The 26,135-nt window shown below is 40.5% G+C and overlaps 1 protein-coding gene across 1 annotated transcript in view; it reads left to right on the top strand.

The window, feature by feature from the left end:
• The first annotated feature begins 4,642 nt into the window (after nt 1-4,642).
• The window catches only part of gpr4 (G protein-coupled receptor 4), a 41,927-nt gene continuing 20,434 nt past the window's right edge, over nt 4,643-26,135 (top strand). Inside the window, exon 1 of the mRNA XM_064982706.1 lies at nt 4,643-4,970. The gene's annotated coding sequence lies outside the window, so the exon portion shown is untranslated. The remainder of the gene's footprint in view (nt 4,971-26,135) is intronic.

Below are 26,135 nucleotides of genomic sequence, written 5' to 3'. Positions count from 1 at the left end.
CTTGTTGAGTGGCTTTTTTTGTGTGTGTTTTCACTCCAAGATTAAAGCCCAGGCTCAAAGTAGAACCACTTTAGTAATAGGAGGTCTGGATATTTTACCCCACCTCTTCCCCTTGAAATTCCCTCTAAGATTGATGACAAAAAATGTAATTCTTTGTGGTATAAAGGATGATTGAGCAATTATGAGTCATTTGGTTACCATAAAGTAGATCTAAATGTTTTGAAGTGCTTGCTGCTTGCTTGTCCAAATCAAGTAAATCGAGACAATGAAGGTAAAATACATTGAAATACGATTTAAATGACTTGTATTAAGCCTTTTTAAGGTTAAAAGAAGCAAAATGATCGACCAATGACGTTTAGATAATTTAGCTTGGCAAGAAAAGAAAAAACAAACACACAAAAAAAAACCAAGTGATGTATTACTCTATATAAGATTGCTTACATTTAACTTTTTCCAGTGTAAATAAATCTGAGTTGCTTTTCTCTACTGTCAGGAACATGGGCTCAGAAAGATTCATTAGCAACAAATATTTATCCATATTAAGCTCTAAACAGTCTCTGATAAACACAAAATATTCCAGGTTGAGGCATGAATCCAAATATTAACAGAGGAATACCAATATAAGAATGCAAATGTAAATGCTACGCCTTTTTGTCTCAATTCACTGCAATTGGCTTGTCCATGTTTCTTTTAAATTCTTTTGAAAAAGTGTATTTACAATTACACTGCAAGGTGCCTGTTGATGAAGAATTGATGGATTAACATTGGTAGACCGAAGAATGGCCACAAGGGGGTTATGATTCCAGTCCAAAATCTACAAAAGTGTGGTGCCTGTAGGATGTCCAGTAGTAATTCAAGTCAATAGCCAATTTGGAGGAGTCATTGATCAGGTTGTCTCTTGAAACATTCAAGACCAGAATATTTCTGATTTATATCTCTATATAAATGATTTATATCCCTGTATAAACAGACTTAGAATGAAATGAATCCTCTTAAAACAAAGTACATTTTATATTGGGAATAACTGTTTTGATGTTTACCCCTTAGAGATGGTGATTCAGGACAGAAAATAAGCAGATGGTCCAAAACAGATTCCAAGTAAAACCGCAGCGGGTGGAAGAGTTTGACTCCGGTCTCCCACAGAACATAAAATGACGCTAGACGTTATTTGATTCTTTGACATGTCTAGCCTGCGCTGAGTCTGTTTACCATACTTCTGATCACACTGTTCCCTTAGCTCACCACATGGAGAGAAGCCATCCCCCTTTCTCCTCTCAACAAGGACCATTTAATTGATCACTTTCCAATACACAAGACTGGGAAGGCTGATACTGCATGTCTTTCTCTCTGGTCTTGTGTGTAGTATTTATGTTGGCCAGCATGAATCAATCGCCAGCTGGATATGCAGAAGAGATACACTGTGATTCCTTTTCCATTTGTGGCTTGCATGTGAATTGTAGATACACACTCACTTACTGTAGGTGCTCACTCACTTATAGCCCTGACATCCCATCAGACTGGATGAAAGACTAATTGGATCTCACACAATCACAGCGTGAACTCATGTGGACAGATGCAGGGATGTAGGTTCTACAACACACCCTAGTGACCACTGATATGGAAAGTCTACAAAAATTACTGACAGCCTTGATAAAGATGGGCAAAAATGACTGTTTAAAAGAAATCATTCAAATACTGAGTAATACACTCAAAAATATTTGAGATTATATAATTCTATACTAATAGATTTGAGCAGAGAAAGAGATTTTGTTTAACCTTTAAATTATTGTTAATCTAACTGCACTGTCCAATTTACAGTAGCTATTACAGTGAAAGAATACCATGCTATTGTTTGTTTTTTTTATCCCTTTTTCTCCCCAATTTTGTGGTATCCAATTGTTGTAGTAGCTACTATCTTGTCTCATCGCTACAACTCCCGTACGGGCTCAGGAGAGACAAAGGTTGAAAGTCATGCGTCCTCCGATACACAACCCAACCAGCCGTACTGGTTCTTAACACAGCGAACATCCAACCCGGAACTTGAAAATGTATGAATAAACCAATTTGGCACATTTGGGCAGTCTTGATACAGCATTTTGAATAGCTATGCAATAGATCATTGGATCAGTCTAAAACTTGAACTTAAAGCCTGAATAATTCATTATGGCCTTTCTTTTGCATTTCAAAGATGATGGTAAAAAAATATATAAAAAAATAAACGTTCTTTCTTTTATCTTTTACCAGATCTAATGTGTTATATTCTCCTACATTAATTTCACATTTCCACAAACTTCAAAGTCTTTCCTTTCAAATGGTATCAAGAATATGCATATCCTTGCTTCAGGTCCTGAGCTGTAGGCAGTTAGATTTGGGTATGTCATTATAGGCGACAATTGAAAAATAAAAGGGGGGGCAGATCCTTAAGAGGTTTTGACAAGTAATATATTGTTTTTCTCAAAAAGGTAGGGGTCAAAATTATTGACACCCCTATAAAATAAAGTAGTCAAAAGTTTAGTATTTCGTCCCATATCCCCACGCAATGACTACATCAAGATTGTGACTCAAACTTGTTGGATGCATTTGCAGTTCATTTTGGTTGTATTTCAAATGATTTTGTGCTCAATAGAAATACATGCTAAATAATATAGTGTGTTATTTTGAAGTAATTTTCATTGTAAATAAGAATAGAATTTGTTACTAAACACTTCTACATAAATGTGGATGCTACTATGATTAGGAATAATCCTGAATGAATCACAAATAATGATGAGTGAGAATATTACAAGGGTCAAAGATCATACCCCCTAAAACACGAAGAGACACAAACACAGGCACATGCATACACACACACAATAACATACACACACGTACTCATGGATTTTATGTTGTGGATAGTAGTGGCCGGAGGGAACACACTTGTGTTGTGAAATCTGTTGCGAAGTACTGTAACATTTTAAAATAGTATAAACTGCTTTAATTTTGCTGGACCCCAGGAAGAGTAGCCACTGCCTTGGCGCTACTTTTTTAATGATGCTAACGTTTTATTCATCAATCATGACAGTCCGATTGTGCTATGAAGTCATGGTCAGTATAGGCTGTTGTATCTCTGTACAAGAGACTACAGCATCATTTCAACATGTGTTTTATGTTGTTTATGATTACAGATGCTTGAAGGCATCTGGCTGATCTGAATCAAAGCATGGTAATGCAGCAGTGTGCTGTCCAACATGTTGTTTACAATTTGAGTGTGTTACTGGAAAACTGTACTCTTTTAACATGCCCAAAAAGAGCCTGGTTTTGGCCTGAGTCAAACCCCAGGCCCGAAACAAAAAGACACAGCGAGGAATGTATGTCCAAAACAAAAAAATCACTGACACTACAGGGATCCATAAATGCACAGGTGTGCTTTTGAAGTGGAATGTTGATGGGAGGAGCTCATATAGAATATGGAAAATAACATTTATTTTTTTATGGTGGAAAAACTTCCATCGAGCAAACAAGCATCTAATCTGACGTGGAAATCTGCATAGGCTACAATGCATTTCTTCATAGGCTATTGTGGGTAGGTTACTATGACACCAGAACTGCATTTGACAAACCCCTTGCCGTTGTCTGTCTTGTAGATTCTAATTCTCTGGACCCTGGCTATCTATCTCTGTGTCTCTTTGGAGGTTTGGTTGTATCAGAGGTGTTTGTGCTGTGCATTTGACACATTCCAGTTGCCACAGTAGTGGGTCGACAGGGCGGCAAGGGGTACACACCTCCCTCTCTCTCTCTCTCTCTCTCTCTCTCTCTCTCTCTCTCTCTCTCTCTCTCTCTCTCTCTCTTTATCTCTTGAGTTCATCTGGTGTAGCACATGATGAATTTCTCTGAAATGGAGCTATGCACCGTAAAATGAGGAAGATGGCTCTTTTAATGGACTCTAATGACTGTTGTTGCTAGGATAGAAGCCTTTTAGTGTGATGTACGGAAAGAGGGGCCGTGATTTCAACATGTTTCGTTTCACATTGGATCCCTCTTTTGATGTTGACCATTACTTTACAATAATTGATGTCTTGTTCATGGCAGCAATTTAATCACTATCTCTCTCTCTCCCCGCCACCTCATTACATAAGTCTTGGGATAACAGCTTATTTTAAGTACCCCCCTGTTGAAGTGAACCTGTAAATATTCCAATATTATGAATATGTCAAGAATGTGAAGTACTGTTTTAATTTACATCTATGCCCTGGGTTCCACCCTGAAACCCTATCTTGGCTGTGATGGTAACAGCTGATGTGTGTCCATGTTTAGTTGTTTTTTTCTCTGTTTATTTGAGGATTTTGTTCAGGGAACTTAAGAACTGAAACAATCGATGGCAATATATTTTGCCATATCGAGTCTTAAAATCAACCCAAACACTTTATAGTGTTAGAAATAAAAGCTAAAAGGTATTTCCACCTCTCTAAAAATATCACACGAGTGTAATTTCTCACCTCCACTGCTAGGATGGGGGCCTTTAAGTGGGATGTACAGACAGAGGGGTCATGATTTTAACACGTTTCATGGCAGCAATTGAATCTCTCTCTCTCGCACACACACAATCTCTCTCTCTCTCTCTCTCTCTCTCACACACTCTCTCACACACACACACACTCGAACCCACGCTCTCTCATATACGCGCGCACTCTTTCTCGCGCTCTTTCTCTCTTCACTCTCCATTCTCGCTATCAATAACTTTTGGGGGGTTTTCCACAGAAGTAAAAGAAATGTAATGTCCGATGATAAGCATCTGATGAGAAAGATGAAGCATTCTGCCAGATAGAGACTACAGTGTGGCGATTGCAGACGCGTACCTTCAGTGCACTGTCCCAGTGGCGCCATCCACATGAAGTGAGCAAAGGATAATTCAACACAGCGCTGTACTCAGAGGAGTGAGGATTACACAGTTTACTCAACGAATCAGTCGCACTATGGACAATATCGCGAATGTAAGTGTTTCACCGTGTATTTCATGTCAAATATAAATGCCGATTTAGACTTCAGAAGTGAGCGCGCCTCTTATCACCTGCATGACATAGGATGAGCATTTATTTTAGGCGTATGTTTTGTACCATAACTACATTTATCATTGACTTTTTTATTAAGCTATCTGTTTTCTATCTATCTATCTATCTATCTATCTATCTATCTATCTATCTATCTATCTATCTATCTATCTATCTATCTGTCTATCTATCTATCTATCTATCTATCTATCTATCTATCTATCTATCTATCTGTCTATCTATCTATCTAATCTATTTAGAGTAGACCTATCGAAAGTAACGTACGTAATAGTGTGAATTCCTGATAAGATAACGTTTACAATTGTTGATGGGCCTTGTGAAATGTGAAAATTAAACTGCTATATTGGCAGCATTTATAGTAACTTCATTTAACTATCTAACTACTATCTCTACCCCGCCCACTTATTTAACAGTAGCAAAGCAGATCATTGAATTGCTCTCCTGCTCATAAGAAAGACTATTCCAATGAGTATTAATTGAGTCAATTCAATGTGAACATTCAGCGCAATGGAACGCATGTTCCCCCTTTCAGAATTTTCCCCATTGGCTGCATTGATGGTTGTAGTATTTACAGCATAATGTCACCCTTTAAAGACTATCTGTATTGTATTCAACTAATCCCCATTTCTGAGCCAGTAGGAACGATCACCCTTTAACTGTTTGAGCTGCTGACCTTTAAGACTCACATATGACAATGTGGTTTGCTAAAAGCTCTGGAATTATGTTCCCTGTCTTTCAGACAGTGTTTTCTTACCAAACCGCTGCAATTAACTGCGACTGCTCACTTCCCTTGCTTTTTGTAAGCCATTTATTAAAACATTCTAGTCCTGTAGAAGGGTATACTATCCAGTAGTCGTGCGTGTGTAAAAACGGTGGGTAAGCCAAGCCAGAAAAAAGCCACATTGTAACCTATGTGTTGTGATAATTGTGTTGTTTGCTCTAGAACCCGTTAGTTCATAAGCCTTGCAAGTTGCCACCTTGATATACAGGCCTAAGGCAGAGACAATAAAAAGACACAGTGGCAGAATAAATTCAACCACACCTTTGTTTCATCACAAAACCAGAGAGCAACATCTGTCTGGTGGTGTCCACAAAGCATACAGTTACATGAAGCTTGCTGCAACCTGGTCTCAGAGCATTTTGTATTATTCTGTACGTAAATCTGTGATAAAACATTTAGTATGCTTTGTTTCATTTCATATGGTATGTATTAATTTGTGGATGTCCATCGCCCATTTCACATGATATGTTACGAATGACAATTCAAAATATATGTTACAAATTTGCAAAAACATACTACAGTCGTGGCCAAACATTTTGAGAATGACACAAATATTAATTTTCACAAACTCTGCTGCCTCAGTTTGTATGATGCCAGTTTGCATATACTCCAGAATGTTATGAAGAGTGATCAGATGAATTGCAATTAATTGCAAGTTCCTCTTTGCCATGCAAATGTATTGAATCCCCCAAAAACATTTCCACTGCATTTCAGCCCTGCCACAAAAGGACCAGCTGACATCATGTCAGTGATTATCTCGTTAACACAGGAGTGAGTGTTGACAAGGACAAGGCTGGAGATCACTCTGTCATTCTGATTGAGGTCGAATAACAGACTGAAAGCTTCAAAAGGAGGGTGGTGCTTGGAATCATTGTTCTTCCTCTGTCAATCATGGTTAACTGCAAGGAAACACGTGCCATCATCATTGCTTTGCACAAAAAGGGCTTCACAGGGAAGGATATTGCTGCCAGTAAGATTGCACCTAAATCAACCATTTATCGGATTATCAAGAATTTCAAGGAGAGCAGTTCAATTGTTGTGAAGAAGGCTTCAGGGCACCCAAGAAAGTCCAGCATGCGCCAGGACCGTCTGCTAAAGTTGATTCAGCTGCGGGATCGGGGCACCACCAGTACAGAGCTTGCTCAGGAATGGCAGCAGGCAGGTGTGAGTGCATCTCCACGCACAGTGAGGCGAAGACTTTTGGAGGATGGCCTGGTGTCAAGAAGGGCAGCAAAGATGCCACTTCTCTCCAGGAAAAACATCAGCGACAGAGTTGAGCTCACTCAGTTTAGCTGAATGCTGATGGGCTATTATTGTATAATTTTCTTATCAAGAAAGGCCAAATGTTCGCTGGCTTCCCTTGCATTCAATGCTACGGGCAGCAACAATATCATACTCTTTTTGACCAGACAGCATCAAATAGATACACATAGAGAGACAAAGGGGTGCTCTTTCGCTCATTCGGATGCTTTCTCCAGTGGGATACATTCAGCAATCCATGAATTGAAGGACAATTTTGAAACACAGAGAGACGAACAATAAATTATTTTCTTTTTTCTTTTATCTTGGTCAATTTTGTGGGAAAGCCTGGCTTCCCTGGGCATCCATGAATACACGCCACTAATACTCTCCGAAATACCTCATATTGTTTAATCGAGTACAGCCTTTCAAACCACAGAGATAGATCAGCGGTTTTGCTCATTTTAAAATTTGTTTCCTTACCTTGAAAGTGGTCTATGGACAACGAATGACTGCAATCCACAATGCAAACAATTAGCAACATGAGCATTGTGGGATTAATGTTGCAGTCACTCCTTGTCCATAGACTGGAAACAAATATCTAAATATATAAAAATGCTATCCCTTTAAAGTACAGTACCCTTCTTATACACTCAATGTGTATTGGGTTGCATGCTGGCACCACCGTATCTACTGTAGTGTACTGGACCCACTGAACGAGAGCTATGGAGGGTTTTACTGTCTCATTGATTGCATTTTCATGGCATCATATTAAATCATGTCCACACACAATGGCTGGTGGATGATCTCTTCCAGGTCAACCACTCATGAGGGTTCAGTGGCTAGTCCTCCTGCCTCTGCGTGCCAGCTTGCGCGCCTGTCTCTCTGGGGCTGGGTCCTCAGTATCCAGGGTCACTGAAGGGGGAAGCGCTCGCACGTTTAATCTAGCCGAGCTAGCGCCGCGTAATTGCTCACGGTCTCACACAGGGGACGTGTGATAAGCATGGACACTTAAAGCTGCAATATGTAACTTTTTGGGCGACCCAACCAATTTCACATAGAAATGTGTTTTATAGATTTGTCATTCTCGTTGAAAGCAAGACTAAGAAGTGGTAGATATTTTCTATTTCTAAGTTTCCCGTTCTTAAGTTTCGTTTTTTGCGTCTTTGACTTTAGGTTTTGTACACCAGATTTTGTACACCAATATTTGTAGTAATGGAAAATATATTTCATAGAGGTTTAGATGGTACAATGATTCTATTCTACACTATACTTGCTTGTTTAGTCACATAAACTGAAATTAGGCAAACCATTAGAATTTTAGCAACCAGGAAATGGCAGAGTGATTTCTGCACAGTGCATCTTTAATAGCCTGACAGGTGAAGTGGTTATAGCCCAATAATGAGCGGGGAGCCTCAGCCGACCCTACGACAGCTTGGTCTAATTGGATATTGTTTTCCAGGTAGAGCTGGATTGCCTGCTAAGGTGATGTCATTGGACTGTAGTCTCTAATTTGCTGTGCAAGTCACTGAGGTAAACGTTTCACTGAGAATATGCCATGGAAAGGCTTTTGGCATGTTTTTAGCTCTCTTGTGGAAGAAGTTGGATTTTCCCTTTGATGATGATGCATTGAAACCTTTCAATCCACATGCCTACTTGGCATCCTAACTATAAACTCATATCCCTATATTTGCTGTACCCTCATAAAGCTAACTGAAATTTACATTGCAACAATCCATCTATTCACGTCTCCTGTGCTTATTTGTGTTACATTGGTAAGGCTACCAAGCAAATGTGTGTTTATTCAAATATCAAAGGACTAGCCTCCTTATGCTCATCTGGTTGAGGTGCATTTTTGCATTATGGCAGCTGTGACCAATACCATACCATGTTTGACATTTTAAATCAGATCTTTCATATTAGATAAGTCATTAGGTTTCACTTGGTTTTCAGTCTTGATGATCTTTGCTGCTGTTTCTGACATTCCTGGTTTAACACCTTGGTAGGGGTCATTTCCATTTCAACTCGCTCAGTTTAGAAAAGTCATTAAGAACTGATTCAATTAACATTGGGATTAGGGATGTTAACGGTTAACTGTTAATCGGCCTGAAAATACATTTGACCGGTCATGCTTATCGGTTTATAGGTTAATTTGCATCATTTAGTGTCATTAAATTGGCCACTAAATTATATTTTAGTTAGTCGTCATGTATCTTATTCATCACACGCGCACAACATACAGCATACATACAGAGCCTAGTTTGCGGAGAGGAATAGCCTATCACCTGCCAGACAGCACGAGAGTACTTTCTGAAAAAGCTGGTACTGGAGTGAAACGTGCTTATATAAGCCCAGTCATTGTACATTGTGCAACAAATAACTATTATAAATGCAATCGTGTGTTAGAAACTGTTTTGATGGCTAGGATTAAAAAGAGCTACTTGTAATTCAAGCACACCTCCCATTCGCCATTCGAGTGTATAGTCAACAGTAGGCAGGCTATCCGCGCGTCACCCATCACTTTGCAACGTGAGCTTGAGGAAAGGAAAGGGGGATACCTAGTCAGTTGTACAACTGAATGCATTCAACTGAAATGTGTCTTCCGCATTTTACCCAAACCCTCTGAATGAGAGGTGCGGGGGGCTGCCTTAATCGACATCCACGTCATCGGTGCCCTGGGAACAGTGGGTTTAACTGCCTTGCTCAGGGGCAGAAGGACAGATTTTTACCTTGTCAGCTCGGGAATCCAATCTAGCAATCTGCAGTATAATTGTTTGAAACCTGAACGATTTACTTTACTTCAAAGAATGAGGCATGTCTTACTTTGCTTCAAAGTAGCCTAGCGGAAATGAAACCGATAGAAACTTGGAGGCAATTATTTTATAAAGACTTCCTCATGCCATTACCCAGAATTTCTCTACTGTTCTATTGGTTTTCATATCAACTTTCCTTCATTGTCCTGAGGCACAATCCTAGCCATATTAGCAACCCATCCTAGTTGTTGCTATGAGATTGATTGGTGGAGTGCTGCAGAGATGGTTGTCCTTCTGGAAGGTTCTCCTATTTCCACAGAGGAACTGTGCTCTGTCAGAGTGGTCATCGGTTTCTTTGTCACCTCCCTGACCAAGGCCCATCTTACCAGATTGCTCAGTTTGGCCTGGGGGCAAGCTCTAGAAAGTTTTGGTGGTTCCAAACTTCTTCAATTTAAGAATGATGGAGGACACTGTGATCTTGGTGACCTTCAATGCTGTAGACATTTTTTGGCACCCATCCCCAGATCTGTGCCTCGACACAATCATGTCTCAGCACTCTACGGACAAGTCCTTCGACCTCATGGCTTGGTTCTTGCTTTGACATGCACTGTGAACTGTGGGACCTTATGGCACACTTTGTGGCTACTTTGTGGGACAAACCTTACAGGTGTGTGCCTTTCCAAATCATGTCCAATGAATTGAATTTACCACAGGTGGACTCCAAACAAGTTGTAGAAACTTCTCAGGGATGATTAATGATCGATACACCTGAGATCAATTTCGAGTGTCATTACAAAGGGCCATTTATGTAAATAAGGTATTTCTGTTTTGTTTTTTTAATGCATTTGCAAAAAAAAATAAGAATCCTGTTTTCACTTTGTCATTATGAGGTAATGTGTGTAGATTGATAAGGATTTTTTTTTAAACATTTTTTTAGAACAAGGTAGTAGTGTAACAAAATGTGGAAAAAGTCAAGGGGTCTGAATACTTTCTGAATGCACTGTATATTGTTTGTATATGCAGTGCCAGTCAAAAGTTTGGACACACCTACTCAAGGTTTTTCTTTATTTGTACTATTTTTACATTGTAGAATAATATTGAAGACATCAAAACTATGAAATAACACATATGAATCATGTAGTAACCAAAAAAGTGTTAAAGAAATCAAAATGTATTTTATATTTGAGATTCTTCAAAGTAGCCACCCTATGCCTTGATGACAGCTTTGCACACTCTTGGCATTCTCTCAACCAGCTTCATGAGGTAGTCACCTGGAATGCATTTTAATTAACAGGTGTGCCTTGTTAAAAGTTGATTTGTGGAATTTCTTTCCTTCTTAATGCATTTGAGCCAATCAGTTGTGTTGTGACAAGGTAGGTGTGCTATACAGAAGATAGCCCTATTTGGTAAAAGACCAAGACCATATTATGGCAAGAACAGCTCAAATAAGCAAAGAGAAACGACCGTCCATCATTACTTTAAGACATGAAGGTCAGTCAAGCACTTGTCAGCACTTTCACACAGACATCACAGAGGGAATACAAGCCTCTGAGTGGTCTGCACTCTGTCTGCACCTGTTACCAGCACTTTGCCTAATCTGGAGGCCTTCGATTACTCAGCGCTCTGAAAACGTAAGTGCATGTGGATGAAATATCATATAGGAAGGAAGCCTTGGGGTTAGAAGAGGAAGATTTCTTCTTCTGTATTTGGAAAGTGCAGTCATAGCTCCAGGGTACTTTATCCATGAGCACTGTTGTGACATACAAAATTATTTGTATTTTGAATGTGAGGGTCATTGGATTGGCATAGCAAATGGTTGGTTGAGTTTAGGTGAAAAAATAATAAATAAATCGAATTCGGAGACCATTTCTGTAGAGTCGAGGGCTATCCTTCCTGTCAGAGGTTGTTTTTATTTAATATTCATTGGCAGGGGGAACGCTGCTTGTAAACTGGAGGATTTCCTGACTTGGAGTGGTGTTTTAAACAACAGATGGGAAAAACACACTGAACAAAACATGCCAACTTGAGTTAGTACTGCCTCAGATTCCTTTACACTTCCCAGAAAACCTTTATGGTGAGCTAGGCCTCTTTCCTCCTTTTAAGTAGTAAAAAATGTGCCCTTTCTCACCCCTATTTTAACACTGTGAGGACAGAGGAAAGCTTGTTGGGGACTTGTTTTCTTGACCGTTAATTAATGAATGTATGGTTAATTTGGGTACCCGTCCCGCATTTGGTAATAAAATCTCATTCTGCTTCGAAGCTCTCATGGGGATCACATAGCTTGTTACTAATACATACATACACACACACATATAAACTAGGGAGCACCATGCTCATCAACTCACAACGGAACCATATTCTGCGTATTATGGTCGTGTCTCATTAGATTTCATTCACAATACTGGTCACCAGCATTATGAGAAAGGACTGTCGTCACACAAACAGTATGAATTAGAGCTTTGATCTGCAATAATTTAGTTTGGTTTGACCTTTTATGACCTCATGGCAAGCTGCGTGTTTCCACCAGAAGAGTACTAATCAAGTAAAATAAACTAAGTTTGACAGAACAGGAAGTCACACAGGAACTGACAAATCCCAGCGGCACCCATACCTCCTCCACCCAGAGCCAGACCACTCTTCATTGAACAGATCTATTTGCACTCTGGCATTCACCTTGTAGCACTACCGTGTATTTCCTCTGGCAGGGCAGCTGTTTTTTGTTGTTTAGGAAGTGTCAGTGGCATTCTTCCCCTGTGTACTCTGGGTCTGCTGCCACTTCAAGCCTGTCAACCAGCAGGCTGATAACAGTGACTAGTTGGACTTTGGCTCTGGGACTCTGCATAAAACTTCCTGGAGGATTTCAAAGCCTGAATTCAGACTCAGAAATAAAACAGACTGTCATAAAGTGCAGGTGTTTACAAAAATCCCACAGACCTTGTTTATCTATGGCAACTTGAATGCCCCAGTGGGTCTGATACTTCAGCATCCTACCTCAGAGGGAGAGGGTGATACATCAGTTGTCTTGTAGGAGCCTCGAAAGGGTCGACAGGTCAGTGTGGCCACTGTTCAACACTCATTCATTCATTTCCGGTGCAACAAGCTGATTGGGCCAAATTAAGGCTCAGCCAATAAAACCCTCCGGTGGGAATTTGAGTGGAAAATGTGGCACTTTTATTGAAGTCATTAATTTCCCCTGCAGGACGCCTGCCCTGGGCATTATAGAGACCCGAAGTTGGCTCTCCAGCCGAGCGTGAAATGAGCAGCCTGCTAGGCCAGGATTAAATACCTGCTCTTTGCTTAGGGCCAAGTGAAGGTTGCTGCGGCCGACACCGTACATGGGCTGGTCTCCCCCACATCAGTCACTGGCTGTATAAGTCACAGGGGTGATGCAGGGAGCGTAGGACACTATGTGCCGCAATGATTTGCAGTGCAGACGTGGAGGCCAAGGCCGATGGCAGCTGACCTTGCCCTTCATCTCATGGACAGTACAGTATTTAACATCATAATGTCTGTCGAATGGGATGCTAGAGCTAGTATAGGTAGTTGACCTCCACAATGTGTCACTCAGTTTAAATTGACAGACTTTGTCATGGTATGAAAGAACAGATTGCCACCAGCCAAATACAGGTCAGCATTCAAATAAAACCAAATGTTATTTGTCATGTGCTTTGTCAACAACAGGTGTAGACTAACAGTGAAATGATTACACTGGCCCTTCTCAACAATGCAGAGAGAAAGAAAATAGAGAAATTATAGAAAAGTAATAACATGTAATAATAAATACACAATGAGTAATGATAACTTGGCAATATACATGGGGTACCAGTACTGAGGTGCAGGGGTACGAGGTAATTGAGGTAGATATTGTCATGACTGTCCTGTGAGGATCACAGGTCAGATCAGCATGGCAAGGAATGGAAATGGTTGACAATAACCAGACATTCTCTCACCCACAGAAGAGGCCCAGGAAACTGGGCCAGTTTGATAGTTCACACCCTGTTATAAATTGCAGGAGAAGGGAGCTCTTTCTCCCCCTTCAGTAAAATCCACCAGAAGAATATCTTTGTTAACAGACTTTTCCCGCCGAAACTATAACACGTTCAAATGTGGATACTGGAACAATAATTCTAACATAAAAATGTGGGGAATGGTCAGTGGGGAGCTAAATAAAACTAATGTCATGTTGTTTTTTATTTTGTGATGTCATTAAAAAGGTTATGAAGGAAATACTGTAACTTGAAAAGTATTTTCACAACACTAGTTGTGAAGTCTCCACCCTTAACGTTGTATATGAAATATTAAAATTGCTGAAAGTATTTTAGTTAAGATATGAATGTGATTTTAGGAGGTATAAGAGAATCTATCTCCTATAAACTGTGCATAGTAAGTAGCCACGCCTCGAGTGCGGTCGAAGAGTGTGTCAGACTGACGGAACCGTCCCATTTGGCCAGAGTGCATAAAAGGATTGCCCACAGAGAATAACATCGGACCAGGAAAGACGAGGATCTCAACACGAGCTGATGAAATAAATTGGAATGCACAATATATTGGAGAACATATCGAAATCAGCCAATATTAGCTGAAAATGCCCATATCAGTATCGGCCCGATGTTTAGTTTAACGCCGATGTTAAAAACTGATGTCAAAGCTACCATGCATACCTATATAACGTAGGTACATGACGTAATAATGCCACATAAACTGTTGCGCTACACATGCTACACAGCATTCCTAACCTAACCCACAATGTCTGCTGTGTGGATCGAGCAGTCAACAAGTCGAGCAGTCATTTGAAAGAGTAAGACATTTTCAGTGAGACAACTCAAAGGCGAAATCCATTAAAGCCAAGATAATGGAATTTGTTGCCCTTGACAATCAACCGTTCTCTTTCGTGGGTGATGTTGGCTTTCTCCGACTGGTCGAGCACTGGTACACACTACCGAGTGCGCTATTTTTCAGATGTTGCCCTACCGATTTACACAGTAATAGCGTCACTGCTATTAGCTTCATGACATACCTCCTATGGAACGCCGTTTGGGTCTTTGCGCGTCAAAAAAGATACGGTAGCACTGTCAAAACTGTACAAAAAAAGTCTGCCAACAAGCAAACACCGGCCACGAACGATGTGTTTTACAATACCGCGTTGGTAATAAAGCATCATTTGTTTGATTACAACTTCTGGGGTAGCTAGCTGTAGCTTGGTACCTAGATAGCACCAATACAACCAGCCTGAAAACAATGACCAGTAGAAACTGCAGTCATTTTCATTATTCTTAGCAATGATTTAAGAATCATTGTGAGCAAGTGTTATCTAGGTGTCCACTTGTTGTTCGCCTATTGAAATTGAACTTCAGTTCATGAAAAAAAATAGCTAGCCAGCTACTTAACCTAGTTGCCTAAAGCTAACATTATAAGTAGCCAGCTAGCTTCCCCAGAAGTTGTCATACCAAGCGGTGATGCAGCCAGTCAAAATTCCCTTAATGGTGCAGCTGTATAAATCTTTTTGAGGATCAGCGGTCCCATGCCAAATCTTTTCAACCTCTTAAGAGGGAAGAGGTGTTGTCGTGCCTTCTTCACAACTGTGTTGGTTTGTGTGGACCATGATAGATCCTTAGTGATGTGAAATCTGTGGAACTTGAAGCTCTCGACCCGCTCCACTACAGCCCCATCGATGTGAATGTGGGCATGCTCGGTCCTCCATTTCCTGTAGTCCATGATCAGTTCCTTTGTCTACCTGAGGTTGAGGGAGAGGTTGTTGTCCTACTCCCTGTAGGCTGTCTCACCGTTGTCTGTGATCAGGTCTACCATCATCGTGTCGTCAGCAAACTTAATGATGGTGTTGGAGTCTAGCACGGCCATGCAGTCGTGGGTGAGTAGGGAGTACAGGAGGGGACTAAGCACACACACCTGAGGGGGCCCCGTGTTGAGGGTCAGCATATTTAAATCCCAAGTCACCACTATGGACGTACAAAGGTTGGTCAAATAGATATAACTGTGAACAATAAATCACAGTTATATTTGATATGATCAAATAAATAACTAACAGTGTTACTCCTGTAGCTTAGCTTCCGCTTCATCTGACCACTTCTGTATTGAGCTGGGACTGTACTTCCTGTTTGAGTTTTTCCTTGTAACCATTTGCCAAATGGAGGACAACGGGGAGCTTTGTATGCGTTTCTGTGTGTGGAGTAAAGGTGATCTAGAGTTTCGTCGACCTCTAGTTGCAAAGGTGGCATGCTGGTAGAAATTGGGGAAGACAGATTTCAGTTTCCCTGCATTCAAATGAATTCTGTTTCGTAGGTACGGTAGTAGCCTAGGAGAGACAAATTGCGACAATGGTGAAGTAAGTTTGTGTGCTTGAGTGTGTGTGTGCGCTCTGCATAGGAGATGTTTATGTTTGCTCTTAAGACCTTTACCAAGACAAAATCCTGACATAATCCTAATTAGGGGGCTAGGTGCATGTCGGCAACTGAGCACACCACATAGTCTAGACGGTGATAACTGCCCGTGACACCTCGACTACCCCTATGGTTAGCAAGGCTGTAATGGTCTACTGTGTGGTCATGCCTCCAACTCCCATTCTGAGCTGCTTTACATCGATGAACTAGGAACTGAAACCAGGGTGTCTGTTGAGCAGCAAGCACATTGCTTTCTGAGATCTTATAACAGAGAAACAGGATCTCTTGCACCTGAAACACTTATGCTGACCCTATTGAGCCCACGTTTCAGCTGACCAGTTAGTAGGATGAAACAAAAAGAAACAGATGAGACCATGATCAAAAGCCAGCCTCTGTAAAGTAGAGCGGGGCGTTGTTTTTGTCAGAAGATTAGAGACTGGCTGGGTAATGAATGTATCCCTGACTTGGTCTTAGCGCCTCTTATCCATCTCCCTCTGTTCCTCGCCAAATTGAATTTTCTCGCTCCTGGTTGGGTTGGGGCACTTCTTATCTTGATATTTTCACCAACCACCTCATCTTTGATTGAAATTTCAAACACACACACACACACACACACACACACACACACACACACACACACACACACACACACACACACACACACACACACACACACACACACACACACACACACACACACACAAAGCTTTGGTCTTATGACAGTCAACAACTCATACTTAAAGACAGTGCGGTCAGAGTGAGTGACGATAATTATGATTATCATATATCAAGCGTGATAACTATCTCTTGCCCACCGTACTGGGTTTGGATTGCTGGTTTTGCTACTTATATTTTGGTCATGACTCTGTTATCATGCTTGTGGTTTTGTTTGGCCATGTACTGTACATTTTCAACAATCTCTCTTATGAATGCATTTTTCAGTTCCAGCTAGTCTGCTGCCTCAGTTTCTATGATGGCAATTTGCATATACTCCAGAGTGTTATGAAGAGTGATCAGATGAATTGCAATTAATTGCAAAGTCCCTCATTGCCATGCAAATGAACTGAATCCACCCAAAACATTTCCACATTTCCACAGTGTTGACGAGGACAAGGCTGGAGATCACTTTGTCATGCTCATTGAGTTCAAATAACAGACTGGAAGCTTCAAAAGGAGGGTGGTGCTTGGAATCATTGTTCTTCCTCTGTCAATCATGGTTAACTGCAAGGAAACACGTGCCATCATCATTGCTTTGCACAAAAAGGGCTTCACAGGGAAGGATATTGCTGCCAGTAAGATTGTACCTAAATCAACCATTTATCGGATTATCAAGAATTTCAAGGGGAGCAGTTCAATTGTCGTGAAGAAGGCTTCAGGGCACCCAAGAAAGTCCAGCAAGCGCCAGGACCGTCTGCTAAAGTTGATTCAGCTGCGGGATCGGGGCACCACCAGTACAGAGCTTGCTCAGGAATGGCAGCAGGCAGGTGTGAGTGCATCTGCACGCACAGTGAGGCAAATACTTTTGGAGGATGGTCTGGTGTCAAGAAGGGCAGCAAAGAAGCCACTTCTCTCCAGGAGAAACATCAGGGACAGACTGATATTCTGCAAAAGATACAGGGATTGGACTGTTGAGGACTGGTGTAAAGTAATTTTCTCTGATGAATCCCCTTTCCGATTGTCATCCGGAAAAAAACTTGTCCAGGGAAGACAAGGTGAGCGCTACCATCAGTCCTGTGTCTTGCCAACAGTAAAATATCCTGAGACCACTCCACATGTGTGGAGTTGCTTCTCAGCCAAGGGAGTGTGCTCACTCATAATTTTGCCTAAGAACACAGCCATGAATAAAGAATGATACCAGCACATCCTCCGAGAGCAACTTCTCCCAACCATCCAGGAACAGTTTGGCGATGAATAATGCCTTTTCCAGCATGATGAAGCACCTTGCCATAAGGCAAAAGTGATAACTAAGTGGCTCGGGGAACAAAACATCAATATTTTGGGTCCATGGCCAGGAAACTCCCCAGACCTTAATCCCATTGAGAACTTGTCAATCCTCAAGAGGCGGGTGGACAAACAAAAACCCACAAATTCTGACAAACTCCAAACATTGATTACGCAAGAATGGGCTGCCATCAGTCAGGATGTGGCCCAGAAGTTAATTGACAGCATGCCAGGGCGGATTGCAGAGGTCTTGAAAAAGAAGGGTCAACACTGCAAATATTGACTCTTTGCATCAACTTCATGTAATTGTCAATAACAGTCTTTGACACTTATGAAATGCTTGTAATTATACTTCGGTATTCCATAGTAACATCTGAAAAAATATCTAAAGACACTGTAGCAGCAAACTTTTGGAAATTAATATTTGTGTCATTCTCAAAACTTTTGGCCACGACTGTACATCTATATACAAGCACAGCTGGTAGGATGTAGGATGTATCCAAACACCTAGTTATCAGTAATGTAAAGGATGCATAATCAAGTATGTAAAAATGGTAGCCTAACACTTTAAATATATTCCTTGTCAGCTCTGGTATCCATTTAGATTAGATGTGATAAGTCTCTGTCATCACCTATACATTAAGAAAGGAATGCATTTGTGCTGGAGTCTGGCCTAGTGGTTAGCCCCCAGACTCTAAACCATATATTCACTGGCGATGTGGGTACAAATCCCGTCTCTGTCCTTCCTCCCTGTATCTGTCTCCCTTTTAGCCTACATTTCTGACCATCACTGTCTATAAAACAATAAAATATGAAAACAATTCTGGATAACAGTTAAGTACCTTAGTGTAATTGTTTTCAATTAAAATTTAGATTTAAAAAAAAAATAGAAATAGCTTCTTAGCACGGAACCCAAACCGGCTGTGCGCTTGTGCCATCGTGCATCATCATGCATACATTTATTTTGTCCCCCCACACCAAATGCGATCACGACACGCAGGTTAAAATATCAAAACAAACTCTGAACCAATTACATTAATTTGGGGACAGAAGCATTAAACATGTATGGCAATTTAGCTAGCTAGCTTGCACATTCTAGTTAATTTGTCCTATTTAGCTAGCTTCCTGTTGCTAGCTAATTTGTCCTGGGATATAAACATTGAGTTGTTATGTTACCTGAAATGCACAAGGTCCTCTACTCTGACAATTAATACACACATAAAATGGTCAACCAAATTGTTTCTCGTCATCTCTCCTCCTTCCAGGCCTTTTCATCTTTGAACTTATATGGTGATTGGCATCAAAACTTTCATAGTATTATCATGACGACCGGCAAAACAGTTAGTCTTTCAATCACCCACGTGGGTATAACCAATGAGGACATGGCACGTGGGTACCTGCTTCTATAAACCAATGAGAAGATGGAAGAGGCAGGACTTGCAGCGCGATCTTCGTCAGAAATAGGAATTACTTCTATTTTAGCCCTTGGCAACACAGACGCTTGTTGGCGGGCGCGAGCAGTGTGGGTGCTATAATTGAATAACATGGATTTCTAAATGTATTTTGCAACACTCGCGCATGCGACGTGTCCGGTCTGGTCAGCATGTTAGCAAAGAGCAATTTCTAAAGCAAGAATTTTGCTAGGACTGTCTGGGAGTGGTCTGAGTGAGCAGGGGAAACTGAAAACTATCTGTTATTGATTGAGAGGTTTGGAACTCTCTTTCTTTTTAGTCTATTAACTAATTTACCCCCTGGTGATGTCACCAGACAGGCCAAAACTCCATCCCACCTAAACAGGTTGAAATTTCAGGTGGTCTTTTCAAACAGCTCCTACACTAAAAGGGCATTATCATTTTCACAATTTCACAGTGTTATTAAATAAGCAATGCTCTTTTATATACAGTTCCAGTCAAAAGTTTGGACACACCTACTCATTCCAGGATTTAGATTTTTTTGTTGTTGCTATTTTCAACATTGTAGAATAATAGTGAAAACATCAAAACTATGAAATATCACATGGAATCATGTAGTAACCCTAAAAATAATTTCTCTGCTTTTCTATTGGTTTTCATATCAACTTTCTTTCATTGTCCAGAAGCCAAAGTCATAATCCTAGCCATATTAGCAAACCATCCTAATTGTTACTATGAAATTGATAGGTGAAGTGCTGCAGAGATGGTTGTCCTTCTGGAAGGTTCTCACATCTCCACAGAGGAACTGTGCTCTGTCAGAGTGGTCATCGGTTTCTTGGTCACCTCCTTGACCAAGGCCCTTCTTACGCGATTGCTCAGTTTGGCCTGGGGGCAAGCTCTAGAAAGTTTTGGTGGCTCCGAACTTCTTCCATTTAAGAATGATGGAGGCCACTGTGTTCTTGGTGACCTTCAATGCTGCAGACATTTTTTGGCACCCTTCCCCAGATCTGTGCCTTGACCCAATCATGTCTCGGCGCTCTACGGACAAGTCCTTCGACCTCATGGCTTGGTTTTTGCATTGACATGCACTGTGAACTGTGGGACCTGTGATCAATTTTGAGTGTCATTAGAAAGGGTCTGAACACTTATGTAAATAAGGTATTTCTGTTTTTTATTTTTAGTACATTCGCAAAAATAAAAATCCTGTTTTCACTTTGTCATTAAGGGGTTTTGTGTGTAGATTGATAAGGGTTTTTGAAAATAAATTTTAGAATAAGGCAGTAACGTAAAACAAAATGTGGAAAAAGTCAAGGGGTCTGAATACATTCTGAATGCACTGTATATTGTTTGTATATGCAGTGCCAGTCAAATGTTTGGACACACCTACTCAACGTTTTTCTTTATTTGTACTATTTTCTACATTGTAGAATAATAGTGAAGACATCAAAACTATGAAATAACACATATGGAATCATGTAGTAACCAGAAAAGTGTTAAAGAAATTGCTGCTCATCCCAAACCATCTCAATTGGGTTGAGGTTGGGTGATTGTGGAGGTCAGGTCATCTGATGCAGCACTCCAAGATTTTCCTTCTTGGTCAAATAGCCTTTACACAGCCGGTAGGTATGTTTTGGGTCACTGTTGAAAACCAAATGATAGTCCCACGAAGCACAAACCAGATGAGATGGGGGTATTGCTGCATAATTATGTGGTTGCTATGCTGGTTAAGTGTGACTTGAATTTGAAATAAATCACAGACAGTGTCACCAGCAAAGCACCCCCACACCATCACACCTCCTCCTCCATGCTTCATGGTGGGAACCACACATTCGGAGATCATCCGTTCGCCCACTCTGCATCTCACAAAGACACAGTGGTTAGAACAGAAAATCTCAAATTTGGACACATCAGACAAAAACACTGATTTCCACCGGTCTAACATCCATTGCTCGTGTTTCTTTGCCCAAGCAAGTCTCTTCTTATTATTCGACCATGAAGTCCTGATTCACGCAGTCTCCTCTGAACTGTTGATGTTGAGATGTGTCCGTTATTTGAACTCTGTGAAGCATTTCTTTTGGCTGCAATTTCTGAGGCTTGTAACTCTAATGAACTTATCCTCTGCAGCAGAGGTAACTCTGAGTCTTCCATTCCTGTGGCGGTCCTCATGAGAGCTAGTTTCATCAAAACGCTTTATGGTTTTTGTGACTGCACTTGAAGAAACTTTCAAAGTTCTTCAAATTTTCCAGATTGACTGACCTTCATGTCTTGAAGTAATGATGGACTTTTGTTTCTCTTTGCTTATTTGAGCTGTTCTTGCCATAATATGGACTTGGTCTTTTACCAAATAGGGCTATCTTCTGTATACTATGCCTACCTTGTCACAACACAACTGATTGGCTCAAACACATTAGGAATGAAAGAAATTTCACAAATTAACTTTTAACAAGGCATACTTGCTAATTGAAAAACATTCCAGGTGACTACCTCATGGAGCCGGTTGAGAGAATGCCAAGAGTGTGCAAAGCTGTCATCAAGGCAAAGGGTGGCTACTTTGAAGAATCTCAACTATAAAATATATTTTGATTTGTCTAACACTTTTTTGGTTACTACATGAATCCATGTGATATTTCATAGTTTTGATGTCTTCACTATTATTCTACATTGTAGAAAATAGTACAAATAAAAACAAAATATTTACAGTATATATAAACACTAGGAAACCACATTTTTTGATTGCAGTGGGCCTTTTAAATGACTTATTTTGAGAATGAAAACATGAATCATTATTTAATATACTTCCTGTTACCTAGTCACCTTACACAGTTCTGAGAAAGGCAAAGTCAAATTTGTCACTACATGAATAGTTTGAATGTGAACATTGTGAGGCTTGTATAGTTGTGCACTGCTCTGATTCCTTGTGAAAAACCAAACTACGTGCTGTGAGCAGTTCTTAATTTGAACAGATGTTGTGTTGACCATTACAAAAAGGAGAACATTAGATCACTTCAAAGCCATCACCAGGCCAGTGAGGCCACACAAAGTGCCTGTGTCTTCACATCTGAGTTTGGCCTCTGGCAAACATATTCCAAACAGTGGTGACAGGGACTCTTGAAAACAGATGCCCTCGACAGTCATCTAGCTCGGTTCAGTTGAGTTCGGTACAGGACATTGTGTGACACCAGAGACTCAGCACAGTGTGGCCTCTCCACCAGCTGGAAGAGCAAGATTCCCCGGAGAGCACAACAACATATGAACTCAAATGTGTTGAACCTAAAGAAGCTTTCAACTCTTATCCACATTCTGTAGATAGCATTGCTGTGTTATGGTACAGTACATTAAGAAAATAACAAATCCAATCAAATATATTTATATAGCCCTTCGTACATCAGCTGATATCTCAAAGTGCTGTACAGAAACACAGCCTAAAACCCCAAACAGCAAGCAATGCAGGTATAGAAGCACGGTGGCTAGGAAAAACTCCCTAGAAATGCCAAAACCTAGGAAGAAACCTAGAGAGGAACCAGGCTATGACAGGTGGCCAGTCCTCTTCTGGCTGTGCCGGGTGGAGATTATAACAGAACATGGCCAAGATGTTCAAATGTTCATAAATGCCCAGCATGGTCAAATAATAATAATCACAGTAGTTGTCGAGGGTGCAGCAAGTCAGCACCTCAGGAGTAAATGTCTGTTGGCTTTTCATAGCCGATCATTAAGAGTATCTCTACCACTCCTGCTGTCTCTAGAGAATTGAACAGCTGGTCTGGGACAGGTGGCACATCCAGTGAACAGGTCAGGATTCCATAGCTGTAGGCAGAATAGTTGAAACTGGAGCAGCAGCACGGCCAGGTGGACTAGGGACAGCAAGGAGTCATCATGCCAGGTAGTCCTGAGGCATGGTCCTAGGGCTCAGGTCCTCCCGAGAGAGAGAAAGAAAGAGAGAAAGAGAAAATTAGAGAGAGCATACTTAAATTCACACAATACACCAGATAAGACAGGAGAAGTACTCCAGATATAACAAACTGACCCCAGCACCCGACACATAAACTACTGCAGCATAAATACTGGAGGCTGAGACATGAGGGGTCAGGAGACACTGTGGCCCCATCCGATGATATCCCCGGACACCCACCCACACATTCTTATGGCTCCTATACAATACATGTAATAGATACCAACAGTTTGACAGGCATGCTTCCCTCATCAGGGTTTCATCTTGTACAGTATATGTTGTGATGTCACAATAACTATTTCCAATGGCAGTTGGACTTTGAGATGGCCATGTGTTGCCCTAGTGTACAGCTGCATCCTGTGGGTTTAGAATCAGTGAAGCAAGTAATCCCTCTAAAGACAATTATTATCTTACGACTCTAATTTCTTTTGTTGAATAATATGTGTGATTCATAGCTAGATGTATGAGTGGCAGCATCTGTATTATGTTGGTTAGATATTATTTTTCCACCCCACCAGTTATTTTGTCAGCAGCAGCTGCTAGCTTGGGATATCTAATGTCATTACCTACCCACCCGGCACACACTGGTTGAATCAACGTCGTTTTAACGTAATTTGTCAATGTCTTGTGACGTGGAATCAATGTGGAAAATACATTGGATTTGAAAAAAGTTATCAACCAGCACTGTTTTCATCTGATTTCAACCTGCGTTGTAAATGTTGAAATTAGGGTAAAACGTCAACTTAAGTATATTGACTTAACCTGACTAACATGTTGTTACATCATTCTAATTTCAACATAACCATCAGAACTATGTATACGTTGAAATTCCATGTAGAAACGTAACAAATATTTTACATCCTATATTCAATATACACTGAGTATACAAAACATTAAGAACACCTGCTCTTTCCATGACATATACTGACCAGGTGAACCCAGGTGAATGCTATGATCTCCTTAATGATGTCACTTGTTAAATCCACCTCAATCAATGTAGTTAAAGAATGATTTTTAAGTCTTGACACAATTGAGACATGGATCGTGTATGTGTGCCATTCAGAGGGTGGATGGGCAAGACAAAATATTTGAACGGGGTATGCTAGTAGGTGCAGGCGCACCGGTTTGTGTCAAGAATTGCAATGCTGCTGTTTTTTTTCCACACTCAACAGTTTCCCGTGTGTATCAAGAATGGTCCACCACCAAAGGACATCCAGCCAACTTGACACAACTGTGGGAAGCATTGGAGTCAACATGGGCCAGCCTCCCTGTGGAACGCTTTCGACACTTCGTAGTGTTCATGCCCCGACGAATTGGGGTTGTTCTGGGGACAAAAGGGGGGTGCAGCTCAATATTAGGAAGGTGTTCCTAATGTTTGGTATACTCCGTGTATAATGAGATGGTTGGAAATATGTAGAATTTCACATTTTATTAGACATATTTGATTTAAGTTAGAGGAGTAACTTTCAACGATTCAATGTTATTTAAGGAGTCTACGCAAATGAACAGTATGGAAGCTGATCAATTTCTAGATGTGTTGACATGATAGCTCAGCTTAATCAAACACACCTTATTTCCATAGATAAGCAGGGTACATAGAGGATGGCATCTGGATGGTGGACTAGTTCCCATTGAACTGCATTGCCAGTAGGAGTCAATTTTGAACTGTGTCTTCACATTTTATGTCAATATACAGTACCTTTTTATTTAGGTTGATGGCATGATGTTAAAACAATGACGTTGATTCAAACATAGCATTTTACTATCAACATCTAAACAAGATCAAATAATGTGTCTAATAAAAATAAAAAATGTAACACAATCTCAACCACCCCAATATAGGCTATTTTGAATATACAGTAGGGTGAAAAATATTTATATGGTGAATTTGCATTGGAGTTTGAACGTATACATCGTTCTGATTATTATGCTGAAATTACAACCTGTTAGTCAGGTTAAGTCAATGTATTTAAGTTGAAGTTTTACCCTAATTTCAATGTTTACAACGCTGGTTGAAATGAAAACAGTACTGGCTGATATATTTTTTTTAATTCAATGTATTTTCCGCGTTGACCCCACTTAACAATAGGTTGACAAATTACATTGAAACAACGTTGATTCAACCAGTGTGTGCCCAGTGGTATAGGCGCCTGAGCAATGGAGCAAACGAAGCAGCTGCACCCTCACTTTCAAAATGAACATGATCCAGTGGGTAATTTGTTATTTTCAATGATTAGTAATGTTTTGAGCTAATCTGTTTTACAATAGATATGTCCTTTTTATATATGATATAATAATGAACAGATTGCATTATGCACCTGTCGTCGCTTTAAGATTAATGGTTTTGACCATTCTAAAGTTTTTCTTCGCTCCAGCGCGCCACTGTTTAAGTTCAGTGCAGTTAGAAAGCACTAGTTTCAACACTGGTGTTTAAAATGAAAAGGCACCTGCCTACATATATATTTTGTTGTGCTGTTGTATTGTTGTTTAATTTTCCGATGCACTCAGGGTGCTGTTACATGTCATTTTAGTGGCGTGCACCAAAAGCAAATTCATTGTATCGTTTCACTTCGCCTGTAAGAACTATGATGAGCCTGACAGCCTGGCATGTCTG

The sequence above is a fragment of the Oncorhynchus masou genome, chromosome 13, assembly GCF_036934945.1.
Source record: "Oncorhynchus masou masou isolate Uvic2021 chromosome 13, UVic_Omas_1.1, whole genome shotgun sequence".
NCBI classification, from domain to species: domain Eukaryota; kingdom Metazoa; phylum Chordata; class Actinopteri; order Salmoniformes; family Salmonidae; genus Oncorhynchus; species Oncorhynchus masou.
Note: the sequence above shows the minus strand (reverse complement) of the source record. Positions and strands in the feature narration are given on the sequence as shown.